The following is a 22,677-nucleotide window of genomic DNA, read 5'->3' as shown; positions in this document are numbered from 1 at the left end:
GTCCCTTAAACCGATGAATAGTTAACCTGGTCCCTTAAACCGATGAATAGTTAACCTGGTCCCTTAAACTGATGAATAGTTAACCTGGTCCATTAAACTGATGAATAGGTAACCTGGTCCCTTAAACTGATGAATAGTTAGCCTGGTCCCTTAAACTGATGAATAGTTAACCTGGTCCCTTAAACTGATGAATAGTTAATTAACCTGGTCCCTTAAACCGATGAATAGTTAACCTGGTCCCTTAAACTGATGAATAGTTAACCTGGTCCATTAAACCGATGAATAGTTAACCTGGTCCAGGTCAGTTTGTGCTGCCTTGTCAACTCATGTCTTACCAACTGGAATTTTGCAATACATCACTAACAGATCTGGGACCAGGTTAATGAACGGTCCGTTTTCTAATCTCAGTAAATGTCGTGATGGCGTCCGGTCTACGCCGCTCGTTGACTGTAACATTAGCTAAACGTGTCAGCACCTCTCCGCATTTCTCCTGTTTACGATTGGAAGGGATAATAGTTTTGTTTTTTATGAGCATGGGCTTGTTTCTATACAGCATATTATCGTTCATATTCCATTGACCCAGTTCAATGTTAACATCGATAGGTTTAGGCTACTACATGACACTCAAATTTTCCCTGTACCCATCATGAGGTTGCTACAACCTAGGCGATGAATCAAAGATTACAATGTAGGTGCACGCAGGTCGAGAGACAAATTGTCTTATCACCTTGATTACGCCAGTGACACATTAAAAACCGACCTTGCACACTCTTGCCTGCATCAAATCTAATCAAATAAAATTGTATTTGTCAAATGCGCCGAATACAACGGGTGTAGACCTTACCGTGAAATGCTTACTTTACAAACCCTTAACAAACAATGCAGTTTTAAGAAAATAAAGTTACAAAATAAACGAATGTAAAAAAAAATAAAAAAAGTAACACAATAAAAGAACAATAACGAGGCTATATACAGGGGGTACCGGTACGGGTACGAGTTAGTCAAGGTAATTTGTACATGTAGGTAGGGGTGAAGTGAATATGCATAGATAATAAACATTGAGTAGCAGAAGCGTAAAAACAAAGGGGGGGTATGTGTCAATGTAAATAGACCGGGTAGCCATTTGATTAATTGTTCAGCAGTCTTATGGCTTGGGGGTAGAATCTGAGCCTTTTGGACCTATACTTGGTGCTCCGGTACCGCTTGTACTATGCCGTACGCGCTACCCTCTGTAGTTTCTCACGGTCGGATACCGAGCAGTTGCCATACCAGGCGGGGATGCAACCAGTCAGGATGCTCTCGATGGTGCAGCTGTAGAACTTTTTGAGGATCTGGGGACCCATGCCATATCTTTTCAGTCTCCTGAGGGGGAATAGGTTTTGTTGTGCCCTTTTCACAACTGTGTTTGGACCAGGATAGTTTGTTGTTGATGTGGACACCAAGAAAATTGAAACTCTCGACCCGCTCCACTACATCCCCGTCGATGTGAATGCGGGCGTGTTCGGCCCTCCTTTTCCTATAGTCCACGATCATCTCCTTTGTCTTTCTCACATTGAGGGAGAGGTTGTGGTCCTGGCACCACACTGCCAGTTCTCTGACCTCCTCCTTATAGGCTGTCTCATCATTGTCAGTGATTAGGCCTACCATTGACATTTACAATTAAGTCATTTAGCAGACACTCTTATAGTAGTGAATGCATACATTTCATACATTTTTTTCTCTGTACTGGTCCCCCGTGGGAATTGAACACACAACCCTGGCGTTGCAAACACCATGCTCTACCAACTGAGCCACACGGGACCTACCACAGTTGTGTCGTCAGCAAACTTAATGATGGTGTTGGAGTCGTGCCCGGCCACGCAGTCATGGGTGAACAGGGAGTACAGGAGGGGCCTAAGCACTCACCCCTGAGGGGTCCCCGTATTGAGGATCAGTGTGGCAGATGTGTTGTTACCTACTCTTACCACCAGGGGGCGGTGTCATAGAAATTCTAACCAGAAAGGGAGACTGCAGAATCTTTCAAACAACAATTGAATTATAAGATGGAGCAATTAACCTGCTGAGTTGTTAAGGACCAACGGTCAGAGTTCTACCTCTCCTTTTATCAATATGACAGTTGGCAGATGTGTAGAAACAGGGGCAGAACAGAGTATACAAAAGCTTGTCTTTGAAGATGGCTGACGTTGACGAGGGCTCACACGCACTAGATCAGCATTCAACACCATAGTACCCTCCAAGCTCATCATTAAGCTGGAGGCCCTGGGTCTGAACCCCGCCCTGTGCAACTGGATCCTAAACAACACCTCCGCCACGCTGATCCTCAACACTGGGGACCCACAAGGGTGCGTACTCAGCTCCCTCCTGTATTCCCTGTTCACCCATGACTGCGTGGCCATGCACGCCTCCAACTCAATCATCAGGTCTGCAGACGACACAACAGTAGTAGGCTTGATTACCAACAATGACGAGACAGGCTACAGGGAGGAGGTGAGGACTCTCAGAGTGTGTTGTCAGGAAAACAACCTCTCACTCAATGTCAACAAAACAAAGGAGATGATCGTGGACTTCAGAAAACAACAGAGGGAGCAGCTCCTATCCACATCGACGGGACCACAGTGGAGAATGTGGAAAGCTTCAAGTTACTCGGTGTACACATCACTGACAAACTGAAATGGTACTCTCACACAGACAGTGTGGTGAAGAAGGTGCAACAGTGCCTCTTCAACCTCAGGAGGCTGAAGAAATTTGCGTGGCACCTAAAACCCTCACAAACTTTATCAGATGCACAATTTAGAGCATCCTGTCTGGCTGTATCACCGCCTGGTATGGCAACTGCACCGCCCGCAACCGCAGGAGATTCCAGAGGGTGGTGCGGTCTGCCCAACGCATCACCGGGGATAAACTACCTGCCCTCCTGGACACCTACAGCACCTGATGTCACAGGAAGGCCAAAAATATCATCAAGGACAACAACCACCCGAGCCACTGCCTGTTCACCCCGCTATCATCCAGATGGTGAGGTCAGTATAGGTGCATCAAAGCCGGGACCGAGAGACTGAAAAACAGCTTCTATCTCAAGGCCATCAGACTGTTAAATAGCCATCACTAGCACATAGAGGCTGCTGCCTATATACAGTTGAAGTCGGAAGTTTACATACACCTTAGCCAAATACATTTAAACTCAGTTTTTCACAATTCCTGACATTTAATCCAAGTAAAAATGTCCTGTTTTAGGTCAGTTAGGATCATCACTTTATTTTAATTAATTTGAAATGTCCGAATAATATTAGAGAGAATGATTTATTTCAGCTTGTATTTCTTTCATCACATTCCCAGTGGGTCAGAAGTTGACATATGCTCAATTAGTATTTGGTAGCATTGCCTTTAAATTGTTTAACTTGGGTCAAATGTTTCGGGTAGCCTTCCACAAGCTTCCCACAATAAGTTGGGTGAATTTTGGCCCATTCCTCCTGACAGAGCTGGTGTAACTGAGTCAGGTTTGTAGGCCTCCTTGCTCACACACGCTTTTTCGGTTCTGCCCACAAATTTTCTATGGGATTGAGGTCAGGGCTTTGTGATGGCCACTCCAATACCTTGACTTTTGTTGTCCTTATTAAGCTATTTTGCCACAACTTTGGAAGTATGCTTGGAGTCATTGTCCATTTGCAACCAAGCTTTAACTTCCTGACTGATGTCTTGAGATGTTGCTTCAATATATCCACCTAATTTTCCTTTCTCATGATGCCATCTATTTTGTGAAGTGCACCAGTCCCTCCTACAGCAAAGCACCCCACAACATGATGCTGCCACCCCCGTGCTTCTTGGTTGGGATGGTGTTCTTCGGCTTGCAAGCCTCCCCCTTTTTCCTCCAAACATAATGATGGTCATTATGGCCAAACGGTTCTATTTTTGTTTCTTCAGACCAGAGGACATTTCTCCAAAAAGTACAATCTTTGTCCCCATGTGCAGTTGCAAACCGTAGTCTGGCTTTTTTATGGCGGTTTTGGAGCAGTGGCTTTTTCCTTGCTGAGCGGCCTTTCAGGTTATGTCGAAATAGGACTCGTTTTACTGTGGATATAGATACTTTTGTACCTGTTTCCTCCATCATCTTCACAAGGTCCTTTGCTGTTGTTCTGGGATTGATTTCCACTACAGTATATACACACTCATCTCATATGTATATACTGTATTCTATACTATACTACTGTATCTTAGTCTATGTATTACTCATCTCATATGTATATACTGTATTCTATACTATACTACTGTGTCTTAGTCTATGTATTACTCATCTCATATGTATATACTGTATTCTATACTATACTACTGTGTCTTAGTCTATGTATTACTCATCTCATATGTATATACTGTATTCTATACTATACTACTGTGACTTAGTCTATGTATTACTCATCTCATATGTATATACTGTATTCTATACTATACTACTGTGTCTTAGTCTATGTATTACTCATCTCATATGTATATACTGTATTCTATACTATACTACTGTATCTTAGTCTATGTATTACTCATATCATATGTATATACTGTATTCTATACTATACTACTGTGTCTTAGTCTATGTATTACTCATATCATATGTATATACTGTATTCTATACTATACTACTGTGTCTTAGTCTATGTATTACTCATCTCATATGTATATACTGTATTCTATACTATACTACTGTGTCTTAGTCTATGTATTACTCATCTCATATGTATATACTGTATTCTATACTATACTACTGTGTCTTAGTCTATGTATTACTCATCTCATATGTATATACTGTATTCTATACTATACTACTGTGTCTTAGTCTATGTATTACTCATCTCATATGTATATACTGTATTCTATACTATACTACTGTGTCTTAGTCTATGTATTACTCATCTCATATGTATATACTGTATTCTATACTATACTACTGTGTCTTAGTCTATGTATTACTCATCTCATATGTATATACTGTATTCTATACTATACTACTGTGTCTTAGTCTATGTATTACTCATCTCATATGTATATACTGTATTCTATACTATACTACTGTGTCTTAGTCTATGCCGTTCTGACATTGTTCGCCCATTTATTTATATATTCTTAATTCCATTCCTATACTTAGATTTGTGTGTATTGTTAGATATTACTGCACTGATGGAGCTAGAAACACAAGCATTTTGCTACACCCGCAATAACATCTGCTAAACACTTGTAGGATGGATAAATAAGGCGTATTGAGCAGGGCTAGAGGCTCTACAGTGAAATAAGGCAATAATTACTAACCAAAACAGAAATATGTTTTTAGTTAAATCATAGTTTATTCAGTTATATAGTTTCAAAAATAGAATTTTATTGGTCAGAGCCATCATCCCTTCTGTGTAGCCAGATGAATCTTCCTGCTGAACAGCCAATCTCATCAAAGTGCTCAATGCTGCCTGGTGTGCTCTCTCTGGATTCACTGGGTGTCCAAGGATACCGCTGTGGAGCCCTGGTTGGTGGTGATCACGGGTCAATGCTGTTTCACATTGACGTTGCCACAGGATCCTGGATGGTACTTCCTGAATGAGAAGAATCAGAGGGGGTTGATTAGGTTGGAAATGTCATTACATGTTATCAGCTGTAACATTGTCTCAACAGTGATGAATACCAAGTGCTGTACAGGACTTACAACACATTGAGACAGTACTGAAGCTTTGTGATGGGAAGATATGGCTGTTACTGCAGTGGTGTGGAGGCTGCATTGTGGGGCCTGGTGGACTGACAGAGTTGGTGGGATGAGATGGGGGAGTCTGGAGGTCAAAACATGATGAACAAACAAAACAAAAAACATCAGAAAAACTGATTTAATACCAACTGTTAAAGTCTCAAATATATGTCAGGAAACTTTTGACACAGTTTGTTATGATAAAAAAAATATTTACAACAGGTAAACTGGGTTCATTTGGATTAGACTGAAGGAAAGTATGGTTGACACCAAAGCAATTTGTTAAACAGTTGTGTTCCTTGTTGGCAGTGGAAGCTGGAACACACATCACCCCAATCATAACACCTACAGAACATTCTGCTTTTTGTAAATCAAGTTCCTCTAGATCTAGGATATGTGTTCAGTGTAGCAGAGGTAGTATCACGTTGGCATTGGTGTCACTGGAGAATAATCTGTACTTACCCGCTCTGTGGCCCCGCCTGGCTCCTCCCAGAAGCGGAGGTGGAACAACGTGGGGGATAATGAAGATGAATTTGTTGATATTTTATAACATTTTGGGATGTTTTATTTTGTTTTATTTGGACCCTCCACCACCCGCCCCTTCCATGAAGGACAACTTTTTAAAATAAATTCAATTAATCAAAGAATTTCCATGTTCAAATAATTTCAGAAAATGTTTCAGAAAATGTTTTTGAAAAAAATAGGTTTAGTCGTTTCATAAATTTGGAACAGTACTCCTGTTTATTTTCCCAGGTTCCCCCAACTAAAGGTGGCATAATCTGGCGGAAGTCTTTCCAAGTATTTAAGGAATCCATTGTCATTGCAATTAGGTTAATAAATATCATCCCTGGATTTCTGATTACCTCTGAAAATAATACCGCAACTAAAGCAGTGATGTCAAAACTATTATTTATACAAAGAAGTTTTTCTTGATTTCCAAAGATTATATCAGTGAGAGCAAGACAGAAATCTAGGTTCATCGATACCTTATTATCTAATGTACTATATGGGACATGATTTAAATGTTTTCCTTTAATTACAATATCAGATACATTAAGTTTGCCTCCCTGAATAGCATACGGGATAGTGTGTTCATTAATTCTGAGCTCAGTTTTAATATAGAAGTCATACCTATCTATTAAAGAAATATGACTCCCTGATATTATATAAATCGGGTCCGTTATATTTTGTATTTTTTCCTTATTTTTCCAGAAATACACAATTACGTTGACATAATCATACAAACTATTAATGTAAATCACATAGTTACTTTCTTGAAAGATGTTATTTTGTTTTAGGATTATTATTTTTTTAAATACAGTATTTTCATTAAAAGGACCTATGAAGTCTAATTTGAGTTTACAACTGTCTTTTTTAGAAATCCAGGTTAAAGTTTGGTTTAGTAATATTCATAGTAATTTGTTTATTTTGTCTACCGTACTGCATTATCATAATGATACATGTTTCATTGTTAATTAAATTAATGAAAGAAAATTAATGAGAAGTTATTTCAGTAAATGTTTCAGAAAATGTTTTTGAAAAAAATAGGTTTAGTCGTTTCATAAATTTGGGACAGCACTCCTGTTTATTTTCCCAGGTTCCCCCAGCTAAAGGTGGCATAATCTGGCGGAAGTCTTTCCAAGTATTTAAGGAATCCATTGTCATTGCAATTAGGTTAATAAATATCATCTCTGGATTTCTGATTACCTCTGAAAATAATACCGCAACTAAAGCAGTGATGTTAAAATGATTATTTATACAAAGAAGTTTTTCTTGATTTCCAAAGATTATATCAGTGAGAGCAAGACAGAAATCTAGGTTCATCGATACCTTATTATCTAATGTACTATATGGGACATTATTTAAATGTTTTCCTTTAATTACAATATCAGATACATTAAGTTTGCCTTCCTGAATTGCAAGTTCAATATCGTTATCATTAATTCTGAGCTCAGTTTTAATGTAGAAATCATTCCTATCTATTAAAGAAATATAACACCCTGATATTATATAAATTGGGTCCGTTATATTTTGTATTTTTTCCTTATTTTTCCAGAAATACTCAGTTACGTTGACATAATCATAGAAACTAGTGATGTAAATCACATAGTTACTTTCAAATGTGTTATTTGGTTTTTGGAAAGTAATTTTTTTAAATACAGTATTTTCATTAAAAGGACCTATAAAGTCTAATAAGGCTCTCTTCTCTTTCGAGAATTTCTCCTTTAGGCTAAGTGTAGAAATATGAATTTCTTTTGTTTTTTTTCCGTACTTCATTGTTATAATGACACATTTTTCTTTGACATTTTCCTCAACTTTTACTTTAATGCCAAAATGTTGGTTTTCATCTTCATTATCCTGAAAAAAATGAATAAAAAAACCAGAACAGAATTTGTTTAACCTTGTTTTTACATTAAACACAAAGAGGAAGTGAGTGAAATGATTTTCAATCATACGACGACAAACACAAGCAGTATCTGTAACAGCACCGTTTCTAGACAGACAACAGAGGATGTTCATGATGTTTTGATAAACAGACTATTAGAATTAGAATATAGGTTAACATAAACATTACCTCTTCAGTTATTAACTTTCATAAGAAATTCTCCAAATTAGTTTTAAAATAATCTTACCCTCATCACGCTCCAACTCCGCAAATGTTTGTATTAAAACGCCCGGATAAGTTCTAGATGTGACTCTACTGAAAAGGATAATCTTTGAACACCAGTTTATGTCAAAAATTTCCATAACGTGTTGTTCACTTGGGAGTACTGTTGGGTATTTATCAGCTTAATCAGGTGATCAAACAGGATGTGGGTGTGTCGGGTGTGGATGCGTGTTCCATCTTGCCTGTCTGTTCAGTTTCCTGACAGAGCTAAATGTATTTGTAAAATCACTACACACTTCACGTAAAAGATTAGGCATTAAAATAATTGAAGAACACTATTTTAATCTTCAGGATCACTTTCCTGTCTTCAAACAGGAATAACAGCATACTGTTTGATAACCCACGACAGACAGACGGCTATTTCTGAGATTACAGGTGTTTGCACAATGTTTGCACAATGGCCTTCCCATTTCATATACAATGCCTTCAGAAAGTATTCACACACCTTGAATTTTTACACATTTTGTTGTCTTACAGACTGAATTTGAAACTTTTTCAATAAATTAAATTAATCAATCAAATGTTCACATTTCACTGAGAATTTATTTCAGAACAATGTTGTGGAAAATGTTATTGAAAAAAAAGCATGAGTTGTTTTGTACATTTGGGAAAGTACTCGGGTTTATTTCCCAGGTTCCCCAGATAGAGGTGGCAGGTGCTGGTTGAAGTCTCTCCAACTATGTCAGGAATCCATTGTCATTGTGGTACCAGCCGCTTGACGACCGCGCAACAGGCAGTTCTGGGAAACAGATGAACATTTCTGAGAAGTCACACCCTTTACTTGACATACTGTAATAAATGATTGATTGGTTATGTACAAGCTGTGCTATGCAGATGCAGCATTCAGTGGTCTGAATAAACTTGGTTTGAGCTTTTCTCTGCATCTGTTTGAGTTCATACTCTGTTCACAACCTAACACCTTGCTTCAATGTATTTACTTTAATGCCTAAATGTTCTTATTCATCTTCAGAATTAAAATTACATTAACCTTGTTTTCACATTAAACTAACATAAAGAAAAGGGTGGTGACATTGTCACAGATTATGTCGTACTCGTCGCTGAAAATGTCATACTGGATAGAGAAGGACCAAGGCGCAGCGGGTATGTGGATACTCATTCTTTTAATTGGAAAATGAAAAGCATCCACAGGGAAAAACAAAATGACTCGCCAGAGCTGCCTGCCCGCCAGAATTACTTTCCCCAGAGCTGCCTGCCCGCCAGAATTACTTTCCCCAGAGCTGCCTGCCCGCCAGAATTACTTTCCCCAGAGCTGCCTGCCCGCCAGAATTACTTTCCCCAGAGCTGCCTGCCCGCCAGAATTACTTTCCCCAGAGCTGCCTGCCCGCCAGAATTACTTTCCCCAGAGCTGCCTGCCCGCCAGAATTACTTTCCCCAGAGCTGCCTGCCCGCCAGAATTACTTTCCCCAGAGCTGCCTGCCCGCCAGAATTACTTTCCCCAGAGCTGCCTGCCCGCCAGAATTACTTTCCCCAGAGCTGCCTGCCCGCCAGAATTACTTTCCCCAGAGCTGCCTGCCCGCCAGAATTACTTTCCCATTGTTCCTCAACTGTAATGTATGATACACCATTTTCTATCTCTGTGTCTCTACTTTTATTCAATGTAAAAAACACAATTTCAAATTTTGCTACGTCGAATCGAGCCTGGTCGGTCCCAGTTGTCATCTCATTGTTACTTAGGGAGCTCGGTCTATTATACAGACAGTAGGTGAGTTCTGTCCCAGGTAGATGCAAAAATATGGTAACTTTCCCCAACATTCTTTGAAAACCCAGTTGGGAGATTCACAGTATCGGGAAGGAATAAGCAGGACATTTTTGAAAACTGGGGATTTTGGGAAACTTACTGGACTGTGTGCATGTTTATATTACTGCCTAGCACCAAAATCTATTTCATCTGATCGTGGTCTTTAATTTAGAAAACAATTAGTTGTGTGAAGTGTTAGTAGAGTACTGGAACCTGTATGCTCCGGTGTAAACTGAAGCTGTCTTGACTACAATTGTCTAAATACACGTACAATGTTTTCTCTTGCTAATCCATGCAGGTTTGTCATCTGACTTCCAAGATAGATACAACCATACTCCAAGGCAGGACATTTCCCCACATCCAGGTTGAGGCCTGCTACCAGCAGGAACACGGAGCACCTAATATCTTTTAGCCTAGAAACATACAATATGTTGTTGCCTTACCAACCAGCAATATGTAACTTTTTGGGCGACCAGAACAAATTCACATAGAAACATTGAGTTATAGATCTTTCATTTCTAATTTAAAGCAAGTCTAATCAGCTGTAGATGTGTTCTATATGCACTATTTCTATGTTTCCTGTTCTTAAGTTTCGTTTCTGCATCTTACTGTCAGTTTTGTACACCAGCTTCGAACATATGAAAATACAATATTTTTGGTTATGGAAAATATATTTCACAGCGGTTCATATGGTATAATGATTCTCTACACAATTACTGCTTGTGTTGTCACAAACTGAAATTAGGCCTACCATTACAATTTTAGCAACCAGTAAATGGCAGAGCAATTTCTGCATATTGCACCTTTAAGTAACCTTCTGTCTTATGTAACCATACAAACATAACATATCATACTAATCTATCTGAGTGTCCTGGATTTACATTTACTATGAGACCAGGCTGTCTACACACAGTGACACAGTGCATCTAGTCTATGAGACCAGGCTGTCTATACACAGTGACACAGTGCATCTAGTCTATGAGACCAGGCTGTCTAAACACAGTGACACAGTGCATCTAGTCTATGAGACCAGGCTGTCTACACACAGTGACACAGTGCATCTAGTCTGTGAGACCAGGCTGTCAACACACAGTGACACAGTACATCTAGTCTATGAGACCAGGCTGTCTACACACAGTGACACAGTGCATCTAGTCTGTGAGACCAGGCTGTCTACACACAGTGGCACAGTGCATCTAGTCTGTGAGACCAGGCTGTCTACACACAGTGGCACAGTGCATCTAGTCTATGAGACCAGGCTGTCTACACACAGTGACACAGTGCATCTAGTCTGTGAGACCAGGCTGTCTACACACAGTGGCACAGTGCATCTAGTCTGTGAGACCAGGCTGTCTACACACAGTGACACAGTGCGTCTAGTCTATGAGACCAGGCTGTCTATACACAGTACATCTAAATCAAATCAAATCAAATGTATTTATAAAGCCATTCTTACATCAGCTGATGTCACAAAGTGCTGTACAGAAACCCAGCCTAAAACCCCAAACATCAAGCAATGCAGGTGCAGAAGCACGGTGGCTAGGAAAAACTCCCTAGAAAGGCCAGAACCTAGGATGAAACCTAGTGAGGAACCAGGCTATGAGGGGCCAGCCCTCTTCTGGCTGTGCCGGTTGGAGATTATAACAGAACATGGCCCAGATGTTCAATTGTTCAAAGATGACCAGCAACAGGTCAGTACCTCAGGAGTAAATGTCAGTTGGCATTTCATAGGCGATCATTCAGAGTATCTCTACCGCACCTGCGGTCTCTAGAGAGTTGAAAACAGCAGGTCTGGGACAGCTTGCACATCCGGTGAACAGGTCAGGGTTCCATAGCCGCAGGCAGAACAGTTGAAACTGAAGCAGCAGCATGGCCAGGTGGACTGGAGACAGCAAGGAGTCATCAGTCCAGGTAGTCCTCAGGCATGGTCCTAGGGCTCAGGTCCTCTGAGAGAGAAAGAAAGAGAGAAAGAAAGAGAGAGAAAGAGAGACAGAATTAGAGAATTAGAGAGAGCATACATAAATTCATACAGGGCACCGGATAAGACAGGAGAAATACTCCAGATATAACAGACTGACCCAAGCCCCCCGACACATAAACTACTGCATAAATACTGGAGGCTGAGACAGGAGGGGTCGGGAGACACTGTGGCCCCGGACAGGGCCCCCGGACAGTGCCAAACTGGCAGGATATAATCCCACCCACTTTGTCAAAGCACAGCCCCCACACCCCTAGAGGGATAGCTTCAACCACCAACTTACCATCCTTAGACAAGGCCGAGTATAGCCCACAAAGATCTCCACCACGGTACAACCCAAGGGGGGTTGCCAACCCGGACAGGAAGATCACGTCAGTGACTCAACCCACTCAAGTGACGCAACCCTCCTAGGGACGGCATGGAAGAGCACCAGTAAGCCAGTGACTCAGCCCCTGTAATAGGGTTAGAGGCAGAGAATCCCAGTGGAGAGAGGGGAGCCGGCCAGGCAGAGACAGCAAGGGCAGTTTGTTGCTCCAGTGCCTTTCCGTTCATCTTCACACTCCTGGGCCAGAGTACAATCAAAGGACCTACTGAATTAATGAGTCTTTAATAAAGACTTAAAGGTCAAGACCGAGTCTACGTCTCTCACATGGATAGGCAGACCATTCCATAAAAATTGAGCTCTACAGGAGAAAGCCCTGCCTGTAGCTGTTTGCTTAGAAATTCTAGGGACAGTAAGGAGGCCTGCGTCTTGTGACCGTAGCGTACGTGTAGGTATGTACGTGTTACGTTCCCCAGGTTCTTTGTATGTGTGTGTTTCAGGATGGCTTTCTGAAATTCTAAGCAGCTGATTGGTCGGCCCCATTGCAGATTGGAGCTCTGACCCCGCCCTCTCGTTAGGAGATACAGTTGTCTGCAATTACCGACTCCTTAGGCAGCTTTAAAAGCAAGTGTTCCTTTGTTAGGAGAGAGCTTCTTGGTATGTCCTGTGTTTCATTGATGGTCTTTATAAATTTTTGTAAAGTATTTTGTAGCCGGTCCTGCTGACGTTTGATACTGTAATCAAAAACAGTGAAATTGTTCACTTTATGTTTGTATTATTCTGTTTCATTTGTTCCCAGGGGGGAAGGGAAAGGCACCTTGGGATTGCTAAGGCAAGAGGCCTGCGGGCATACATATACTCGTAGTATTTACTAAGTCTATGCATACTAGGTAAGACCTGGGCAGACCATCCCCTGTATTTTGGTTAGTGCGCCAGGTGGTCCGAGTTACGTAAGTAGTGGGTAGGTAGGTAAGGTAGGAGAAGGGGCTCTTTATTTTTTACTTTCTTTGCTTTGGTTCCGTCCAGCCCCTTTTCCCCAAATTACCGTGTGAACGAAATAAATCCCCTGTAAACGGCACTAATCTCTGCCTCTGTCATCCTTACCTGTACCTACAATCCCATATCTCTTTCCCTCAACGGGGAGTTGAGTTGTAGCAGGGTGTTGCGTTCCCTCTTCCAAGAAGCGTGCGTAACAGTACGGCAGGACCAAATCGGAAAGATAGGTAGGAGCAAGCCCATGTAATGCTTTGTAGGTTAGCAGTAAAACCTTGAAATCAGCCTTTGCCTTAAAACCTGTTATGGATAGGGGGCAGTATTTTCAAGGCCGGATAAAAAACATACCCGATTTAATCTGGTTATTACTCCTGCCCAGAAACTAGAATATGCATATAATTAGTAGCTTTGGATAGAAAACACTCCAAAGTTTCTAAAACTGTTTGAATGGTGTCTGTGAGTATAACAGAACTCAAATGGCAGGCCAAAACCTGAGAAGATTCTGTACAGGAAGTACCCTGTCTGACCATTTCTTGGCCTTCTTTGTCATCTCTATCCAAAACAAAGGATCTCTGCTGTAACGTGACACTTTCTAAGGCTCCCCTAGGCTCTCAGAAGGCGCCAGAACATTGAATGATGACTCTGCAGTTACTGGCTGAAAAACAGTAGCGCATTTGGTAAGTGGTCGATCTGAGAACAATGAGACTGGCGTGCGGGTGCACGTGAAGAGTCCATTTTAGATTTTGAGTCTTTGAACGGAAAGGACGTCTCCCGGTCGGAATATTATCGCTTTTTTACGAGAAAAATCAAATAAAAATTTATTTTAAACAGCGTTTGACATGCTTCGAAGTACGGTAATGGAATATTTTGATTTTTTTTGTCACGATAAGCGTCAGCGCATCACCCTTCGTTACCCTTCGGATAGTGTCTTGAACGCACGAACAAAACACCGCTATTTGGATATAACTATGGATTATTTGGAACCAAACCAACATTTGTTGTTGAAGTAGAAGTCCTGGGAGTGCATTCTGACGAAGAACAGCAAAGGTAATCCAATTTTTCTTATAGTAAATCTGAGTTTGGTGAGTACCAAACTTGGTGGGTGTCAAAATAGCTAGCCTGTGATAGCCGGGCTAACTACTCAGAATATTGCAAAATGTGCTTTCACCGAAAAGCTATTTTAAAATCGGACACCGCGATTGCATAAAGGAGTTCTGTAGCTATAATTCTTAAAATAATTGTTATGTTTTTTGTGAACGTTTATCGTGAGTAATTTAGTAAATTCACCGGAAGTGTTCGGTGGGAATGCTAGTTCTGAACGTCACATGCTAATGTAAAAAGCTGGTTTTTGATATAAATATGAACTTGATTGAACAAAACATGCATGTATTGTATTACATAATGTCCTAGGAGTGTCATCTGATAAAGATCATCAAAGCTTAGTGCTGCATTTAGCTTTGGTTTTGGTTTTTGTGACATTATATGCTAGCTTGAAAAATGGGTGTCTGATTATTTCTGGCTGGGTACTCTGCTGACATAATCTAATGTTTTGCTTTCGTTGTAAAGCCTTTTTTAAATCGGACAGTGTGGTTAAATAAAGGAGAGTCTTGTCTTTAAAATGGTGTAAAATAGTCATATGTTTGAGAAATTGAAGTTATAGCATTTCTGACGTATTTGTATTTCGCGCCACGCCCTATCATTCGATATTGGAGCGGTGATCCGCTAGCGGAACGTCTAGATGTAAGAAGTTAACAGGAAGCCAGTGTAGAGGAGCTAGCACTGGAGTAATATGATCACATTTTTTGGTTCTAGTCAAGATTCTAGCAGCCGTGTTTAGCACTAACTGAAGTTTATTTAGTGCTTTATCCGGGTAGCCGGAATGTAGAGCATTGCAATAGTCTAACCTAGAAGTGACAATAGCATGGATAAATCTTTCTGCATCATTTTTGGACAGAAAGTTTCAGATTTTTGCAATGTTACGTAAATGCAAAAAACCTGTCCTTGAAACAGTCTCGATATGTTCGTCAACAGAGATCAACTCCAGAGTAACGCCGAGTAATGCCGAGGTCCTTCACAGTTTTTTATTTGAGACGACTGTACAACCATCAAGAATAATTGTCATATTCAACAGAAGATCTATTTGTTTCTTGGGACCTAGAACAAGCATCTGTTTGTCCGAGTTTAAAAGTAGAACATTTGCCCCCATCCACTTCATTATGTCGGAAACACAGGCTTCGAGGGAGGGCAATTTTGGGGCTTCACCATGTTTCATCTAATTGTACAGCTGAGTGACTCCCGGGTGGCGCAGTGGTCTCAGGCACTGCATCGCAGTGCTAGCTGTGCCACTAGAGACTCTGGGTTCGAGCCGGCCGTGACCGGGATGCCCGTGGGGCGGCTCACAATTGGCCCAGCGTCGTCAGGGTTAGGGAGGGTTTGGCTGGCAGGGATATCCTTGTCTCATCGCGCACTAGCGACTCCTGTGGCGGGCTGGGCGCAGTGCAAGCTGACCAGGTCGCTAGGTGTACGGTGTTTCCTCTGACACATTGGTGCGGCTGGCTTCCTGGTTGGATGTGCGTTGTGTCAAGAAGCAGTGCGGATTGGTTGGGTTGTGTTTCGGAGGACGCATGGCTCTCGACCTTCGCCTCTCCCGAGTCCGTACGGGAGTTGCAGCGATGAGACAAGACAGTAACTACTAACAATTGGATACCACGAAATTGGGGAGAAAAAAGGGGGTAAAATTATTATTATTTTTTAAATGTAGAAATGTACAGCTGGGTTTCATCGCATAGCAGTGAAAGTTAACATTATGTTTCTGAATGACATCACCAAGAGGTAAAATATATAGTGAAAACAATAGTGGTCCTAAAACGGAGCTTGAGGAACACCGATATTTACAGTTGATTTGTCAGAGGACAAACCATCCACAGAGACAAACATATCTTTCCGACAGATAAGATCGAAACCAGGCCAGAACTTGTCCGTGTAGACCAATTTGGGTTTCCAATCTCTCCAAAGGAATGTGGTGATCGATGGTAGCAAAAGCAGCACTACGGTCTAGGAGCATGAGGACAGATGCAGAGCCTCGGTCTGACGCCATTAAAAGGTTATTTACCACCTTCACAAGTGCAGTCTCAGTGCTATGATCGGGTCTAAACCAGACTGAAGCGTTTCGTATACATTGTTTGTCTTCAGGAAGGCAGTGAGTTGCTGCGCAACAGCTTTTTCTAACATTTTTGAGAGGAATTTGAGATGCGATATAGGCCGATAGTTTTCTATATTTTCTTGGTCAAGGGTTGGCTTTTTCAAGAGAGGCTTTATTACGGCCACTTTTAGTGAATCTGGTACACATCTGGTGGATAGAGAGCCGTGCCCTGCTTCTACACCTGCATTGCTTGCTGTTTGGGGTTTTAGGCTGGGTTTCTGTACAGCACTTTGAGATATCAGCAGATGTAAGAAGGGCATTATAAATACATTTCATTTGATTATGTTCAACGTAGGAGGGCCTAGCACAGGAAGCAGGTCTTTCAGTAGTTTAGTTGGAATAGGGTCCAATATGCAGCTTGAAGGTTTAGAGGCCATGTTTTCCGGTCACAACTTGCAGACTTGTTTACGCTGCTGTGCGTTTTGTTGCCGATCTTACTTTGCTACCTGACGGTTTTTTACTTTTTCATTACCGTATATTTTTACTTTTTCCCTCACTCAACTTTTTTCATTCAACTTTTTCACCCCGGAGGTTTTATCTGGACATGGTTCGTCAGGACTTCAAACAGCCGAAGCTAAGTAACATTAACATGATGCCTTCTAATTGCAGTCGTTGTACTTATAATATACAGGAGAACGATCGCCTTACGGCAAGGATAGCTGTGCTGCAAGCCCAGCTTCAGACGCGATCGTTAGGCAAGGGTAATTTCAGTGTAGGAAAGGATGAAACAGCGTCTGTGCCACCAGTAAGTACAGATAGTAACGTTAGTATAAACCCCCTTGCACGGTCCCCGCAGCTGGACATCTTTCTCATGGCTTCTGGAGGGAAACGCTGTAGGAATGCTCAACCGGTGTCGCTTATTCAGCCGGCAGAAACTTTCAACCGGTTCTCCCCATTAACCTGTTAGGGCTAGGGGGCAGCATTGACACGGCTGGATAAAAAACATACCCGATTTAATCTGGTTACCACTCCTACTCAGTAACTAGAATATGCATATACTTATTACATATGGATAGAAAACACCCTAAATTTTCTAAAACTGTTTGAATGGTGTCTGTGAGTATAACAGAACTCAAATGGCAGGTCAAAACCTGAGAGATTCCTTTACAGGAAGTGGCCTGTCTGACCATTTCTGGAACTTCTTTGCCATCTCTATCATTTACTAAGGATCTCTGCTCTAACGTGACACTTCCCACGTCGTCCATAGGCTCTCATAGCCCGGGAAAAAAGAGAATGTCGTCATTCCAGCCCCAGGCTGAAACACATTATCGCCTTTCTCAAGTGGCCCATCAAGAGACACTAGCTTATGCGCGTGACCCCGACCGCCCCCGCCTTTGGGATTTTTTCCTCTGTTTGCCGAAAAGGAGATTCCCTGTCGGAATTTTAGCGCTTTTCTACGAGAAAAATGACGTAAAAATTGATTTTAAACAGCGGTTGACATGCTTCCACGTACGGCAATGGAATACTTTGAATTTTATTGTCAGGAATTGCGCCAAGCGCGCGACACTTCTTTACTATTTCGGATAGTGTCTGGAACGCACGAACAAAACGCCGCTATTCGGATATAACGATGGATTATTTTGGACCAAACCAACATTTGTTATTGAAGTAGACGTCCTGGGTGTGCATTCTGACGAAGACAACAAAAGGTAATGACATTTTTATAATAGTAAATATGATTATGGTGAGTGCTAAACTTGCCGGGTGTCTAAATAGCGAGCCCGTGATGCCTGGGCTATCTACTGAGAATATTGCAAAATGTGCTTTCACCAAAAAGCTATTTTAAAATCGGACATATCGAGTGCATAGAGGAGGTCTGTATCTATAATTCTTAAAATAATTGTTATGCTTTTTGTGAACGTTTATCGTGAGTAATTTAGTAAAATGTTAGCGAATTCCCCGTAAGTTTGCGGGGGGTATGCTAGTTCTGAACGTCACATGCTAATGTAAAAAGCTGGTTTTTGATATAAATATGAACTTGATTGAACAAAACATGCATGTATTGTATAACATAATGTCCTAGGGTTGTCATCTGATGAAGATCATCAAAGGTGAGTGCTGCATTTAGCTGTCTTCTGGGTTTTGGTGACATTATATGCTGGCTTGAAAAATGGGTGTCTGATTATTTCTGGCTTGGTACTCTGCTGACATAATCTAATGTTTTGCTTTCGTTGTAAAGCCTTTTTGAAATCGGACAGTGTGGTTAGATTAACGAGAGTCTTATCTTTAAATGGCTGTAAAATAGTCATATGTTTGAGAAATTGAAGTAATATGATTTTGAAGATTTTGAAAATCGCGCCACAGGATGGCAGTGGCTGTTACGTAGGTGGGACGAATTCGTCCCGCCGGTCCCATAGAGGTTAAGCGAGTCGGAGTCGGAGGCCGAGACTTCTCTGGTCTCTACTCCTCCCGTTGTGGGGTCTGAGACGCCGACGGCTCCCACCATTAGCTCTGACAAATTGAAAACCCTAGTCATTGGCGACTCCATTACCCGCAGTATTAGACTTAAAACTAATCATCCAGCGATCATACACTGTTTACCAGGGGGCAGGGCTACCGACGTTAAGGCCAATCTAAAGACGGTTCTGGCTAAAGCTAAAACTGGCGAGTGTAGAGAGTATAGAGATATTGTTATCCACGTCGGCACCAACGATGTTAGGATGAAACAGTCAGAGGTCACCAAGCGCAACATAGCTTCAGCGTGTAAATCAGCTAGAAAGATGTGTCGGCATCGATTAATTGTCTCTGGCCCCCTCCCAGTTAGGGGGAGTGATGAGCTCTACAGCAGAGTCTCACAACTCAATCGCTGGTTGAAAACTGTTTTCTGCCCCTCCCAAAAGATAGAATTTGTAGATAATTGGCCCTCTTTCTGGGACTCACCCACAAACAGGACCAAGCCTGGCCTGTTGAGGAGTGACGGACTCCATCCTAGCTGGAGGGGTGCTCTCATCTTATCTACGAACATTTACAGGGCTCTAACTCCTCTAGCTCCACAAAGAAATAGGGTGCAGGCCAGGCAGCAGGCTGTTAGCCAGCCTGCCAGCTTAGTGGAGTCTGCCACTCGCACAGTCAGCGTAGTCAGCTCAGCTTTCCCCATTGAGACCGTGTCTGTGCCTCGATCTAGGTTGGGCAAAATTAAAAATGGCGGTGTTCGCTTTAGCAATCTCACTAGTATAAAGACCTCCTCCATTCCTGCCATTATTGAAAGAGATTGTGATACCTCACATCTCAAAATTGGGTTACTTAATGTTAGATCCCTCACTTCCAAGGCAGTTATAGTCAATGAACTAATCACTGATAATAATCTTGATGTGATTGGCCTGACTGAAACATGGCTTAAGCCTGATGAATTTACAGTGTTAAATGAGGCCTCACCCCCTGGTTACACTAGTGACCATACCCCCCGTGCATCCGGCAAAGGCGGAGGTGTTGCTAACATTTACGATAGCAAATTTCAATTTACAAAAAAAAAAACAATGACGTTTTCGTCTTTTGAGCTTCTAGTCATGAAATCTATGCAGCCTACTCACTCACTCACTTTTTATAGCTACTGTCTACAGGCCTCCTGGGCCATATGCAGTGTTCCTTACTGAGTTCCCTGAATTCCTATCGGATCTTGTAGTCATAGCAGATAATATTCTAATTTTTGGTGACTTTAACATTCACATGGAAAAGTCCACAGACCCACTCCAAAAGGCTTTCGGAGCCATCGACTCAGTGGGTTTTGTCCAACATGTCTCTGGACCTACTCACTGCCACAGTCATACTCTGGACCTAGTTTTGTCCCATGGAATAAATGTTGTGGATCTTAATGTTTTTCCTCATAATCCTGGACTATCGGACCACCATTTTATTACGTTTGCAATTGCAACAAATAATCTGCTCAGACCCCAACCAAGGAGCATTAAAAGTCGTGCTATAAATTCTCAGACAACCCAAAGATTCCTTGCTGCCCTTCCAGACTGCCTATCCCTACCCAAGGACATCAGAGGACAAAAATCAGTTAACCACCTAACCGAGGAACTCAATTTAACCTTGCGCAATACCCTAGATGCAGTTGCACCCCTAAAAATTAAAAACATCTGTCATAAGAAACTAGCTCCCTGGTATACAGAAAATACACGAGCTCTGAAGCAAGCTTCCAGAAAATTGCAACGGAAATGGCGCCACACCAAACTGGAAGTCTTCCGACTAGCTTGGAAAGACAGTACCGTGCAGTATCGAAGAGCCCTCACTGCTGCTCGATCATCCTATTTTTCCAACTTAATTGAGGAAAATTAAGAACAATCCGAAATTTCTTTTTGATACTGTCGCAAAGCTAACTAAAAAGCAGCCTTCGCAAATGGAGGATGGCTTTTACTTCAGCAGTAATAAATGTATGAACTTCTTTGAGGAAAAGATCATGATCATTAGAAAGCAAATTACAGACTCCTCTTTAAATCTGGGTATTCCTCCAAAGCTCCATTGTCCTGAGTCTACACAACTCTGCCAGGACCTAGGATCAAGGGAGATACTAAAGTGTTTTAGTACTATATCTCTTGACACAATGATGAAAATAATCATGGCCTCCAAACCCTCAAGCTGCATACTGGACCCTATTCCAACTAAACTACTGAAAGAGCTGCTTCCTGTGCTTGGCCCTCCTATGTTGAACATAATAAACGGCTCTCTATCCACCGGATGTGTACCAAGCTCACTAAAAGTGGCAGTAATAAAGCCTCTCTTGAAAAAGCCGAATCTTGATCCAGAAATTATAAAAAAACTTTCGGCCTATATCGAATCTTCCATTCCTCTCAAAAATGTTAGAAAAAGCTGTTGCACAGCAACTCACTGCCTTCCTGAAGACAAACAATGTATACGAAACGCTTCAGTCTGGTTTTAGACCCCTTCATAGCACTGAGACTGCACTTGTGAAGGTGGTAAATGACCTTTTAATGACGTCAGACCAAGGCTCTGCATCTGTCCTCGTGCTCCTAGATCTTAGTGCCGCTTTTGATACCATCGATCACCACATTCTTTTGGAGAGATTGGAAACCCAAATTGGTCTACATGGACAAGTTCTGGCCTGGTTTAGATCTTATCTGTCGGAAAGATATCAGTTTGTCTCTGTGAATGGTTTGTCCTCTGACAAATCAATTGTAAATTTCGGTGTTCCTCAAGGTTCCGTTTTAGGACCACTATTGTTTTCACTATATATTTTACCTCTTGGGGATGTCATTCGAAAACATAATGTTAAATTTCACTGCTATGCAGATGACACACAGCTGTACATTTCAATGAAACATGGTGAAGCCCCAAAATTGCCCTCGCTAGAAGCCTGTGTTTCAGACATAAAGAAGTGGATGGCTGCAAACTTTCTACTTTTAAACTCGGACAAAACAGAGATGCTTGTTCTAGGTCCCAAGAAACAGATCTTCTGTTGAATCTGACAATTAATCTGGATGGTTGTACAGTCGTCTCAAATAAAACTGTGAAGGACCTCGGCGTTACTCTGGACCCTGATCTCTCTTTTGAAGAACATATCAAGACTGTTTCAAGGACAGCTTTTTTCCATCTATGTAACATTGCAAAAATCAGAAATTTTCTGTCCAAAAATGCAGCAGAAAAATTAATCCAGGCTTTTGTTACTTCTAGGCTGGACTACTGCAATGCTCTACTTTCCGGCTACCCGGATAAAGCACTAAATAAACTTCAGTTAGTGCTAAATACGGCTGCTAGAATCCTGACTAGAACCAAAAAATTTGATCATATTACTTCAGTGCTAGCCTCCCTACACTGGCTTCCTGTTAAGGCAAGGGCTGATTTCAAGGTTTTACTGCTAACCTACAAAGCATTACATGGGCTTGCTCCTACCTATCTTTCCGATTTGGTCCTGCCGTACATACCTACACGTACGCTACGGTCACAAGACGCAGGCCTCCTAATTGTCCCTAGAATTTCTAAGCAAACGGCTGGAGGTAGGGCTTTCTCCTATAGAGCTCCATTTTTATGGAATGGTCTGCCTACCAATGTGAGAGACGCAGACTCAGTCTCAACCTT

The 22,677-nt window shown here is 41.6% G+C and overlaps 2 long non-coding RNA genes across 2 annotated transcripts; both read right to left on the bottom strand.

Moving 5' to 3' along the window:
- Positions 1 to 5,306: 5,306 nt before the first annotated feature.
- LOC123729813 (uncharacterized) lies at positions 5,307 to 7,589 on the bottom strand. The gene is made up of 3 exons (XR_006761469.1): positions 6,179 to 7,589; positions 5,681 to 5,801; positions 5,307 to 5,570 (listed from the first exon to the last, which is right to left on the bottom strand). It is a non-coding gene; the product is annotated as an uncharacterized lncRNA (long non-coding RNA).
- Positions 7,590 to 7,855: 266 nt separating this feature from the next.
- Positions 7,856 to 8,677, bottom strand: LOC106598807 (uncharacterized). The gene is made up of 2 exons (XR_001327289.2): positions 8,350 to 8,677; positions 7,856 to 8,074 (listed from the first exon to the last, which is right to left on the bottom strand). It is a non-coding gene; the product is annotated as an uncharacterized lncRNA (long non-coding RNA).
- Positions 8,678 to 22,677: the final 14,000 nt, after the last annotated feature.

The sequence above is a fragment of the Salmo salar genome, chromosome ssa23, assembly GCF_905237065.1.
Source record: "Salmo salar chromosome ssa23, Ssal_v3.1, whole genome shotgun sequence".
NCBI classification, from domain to species: domain Eukaryota; kingdom Metazoa; phylum Chordata; class Actinopteri; order Salmoniformes; family Salmonidae; genus Salmo; species Salmo salar.
The sequence above is the reverse complement of the archived record's forward strand: the minus strand, read 5'-3'. Positions and strand labels throughout refer to the sequence as shown.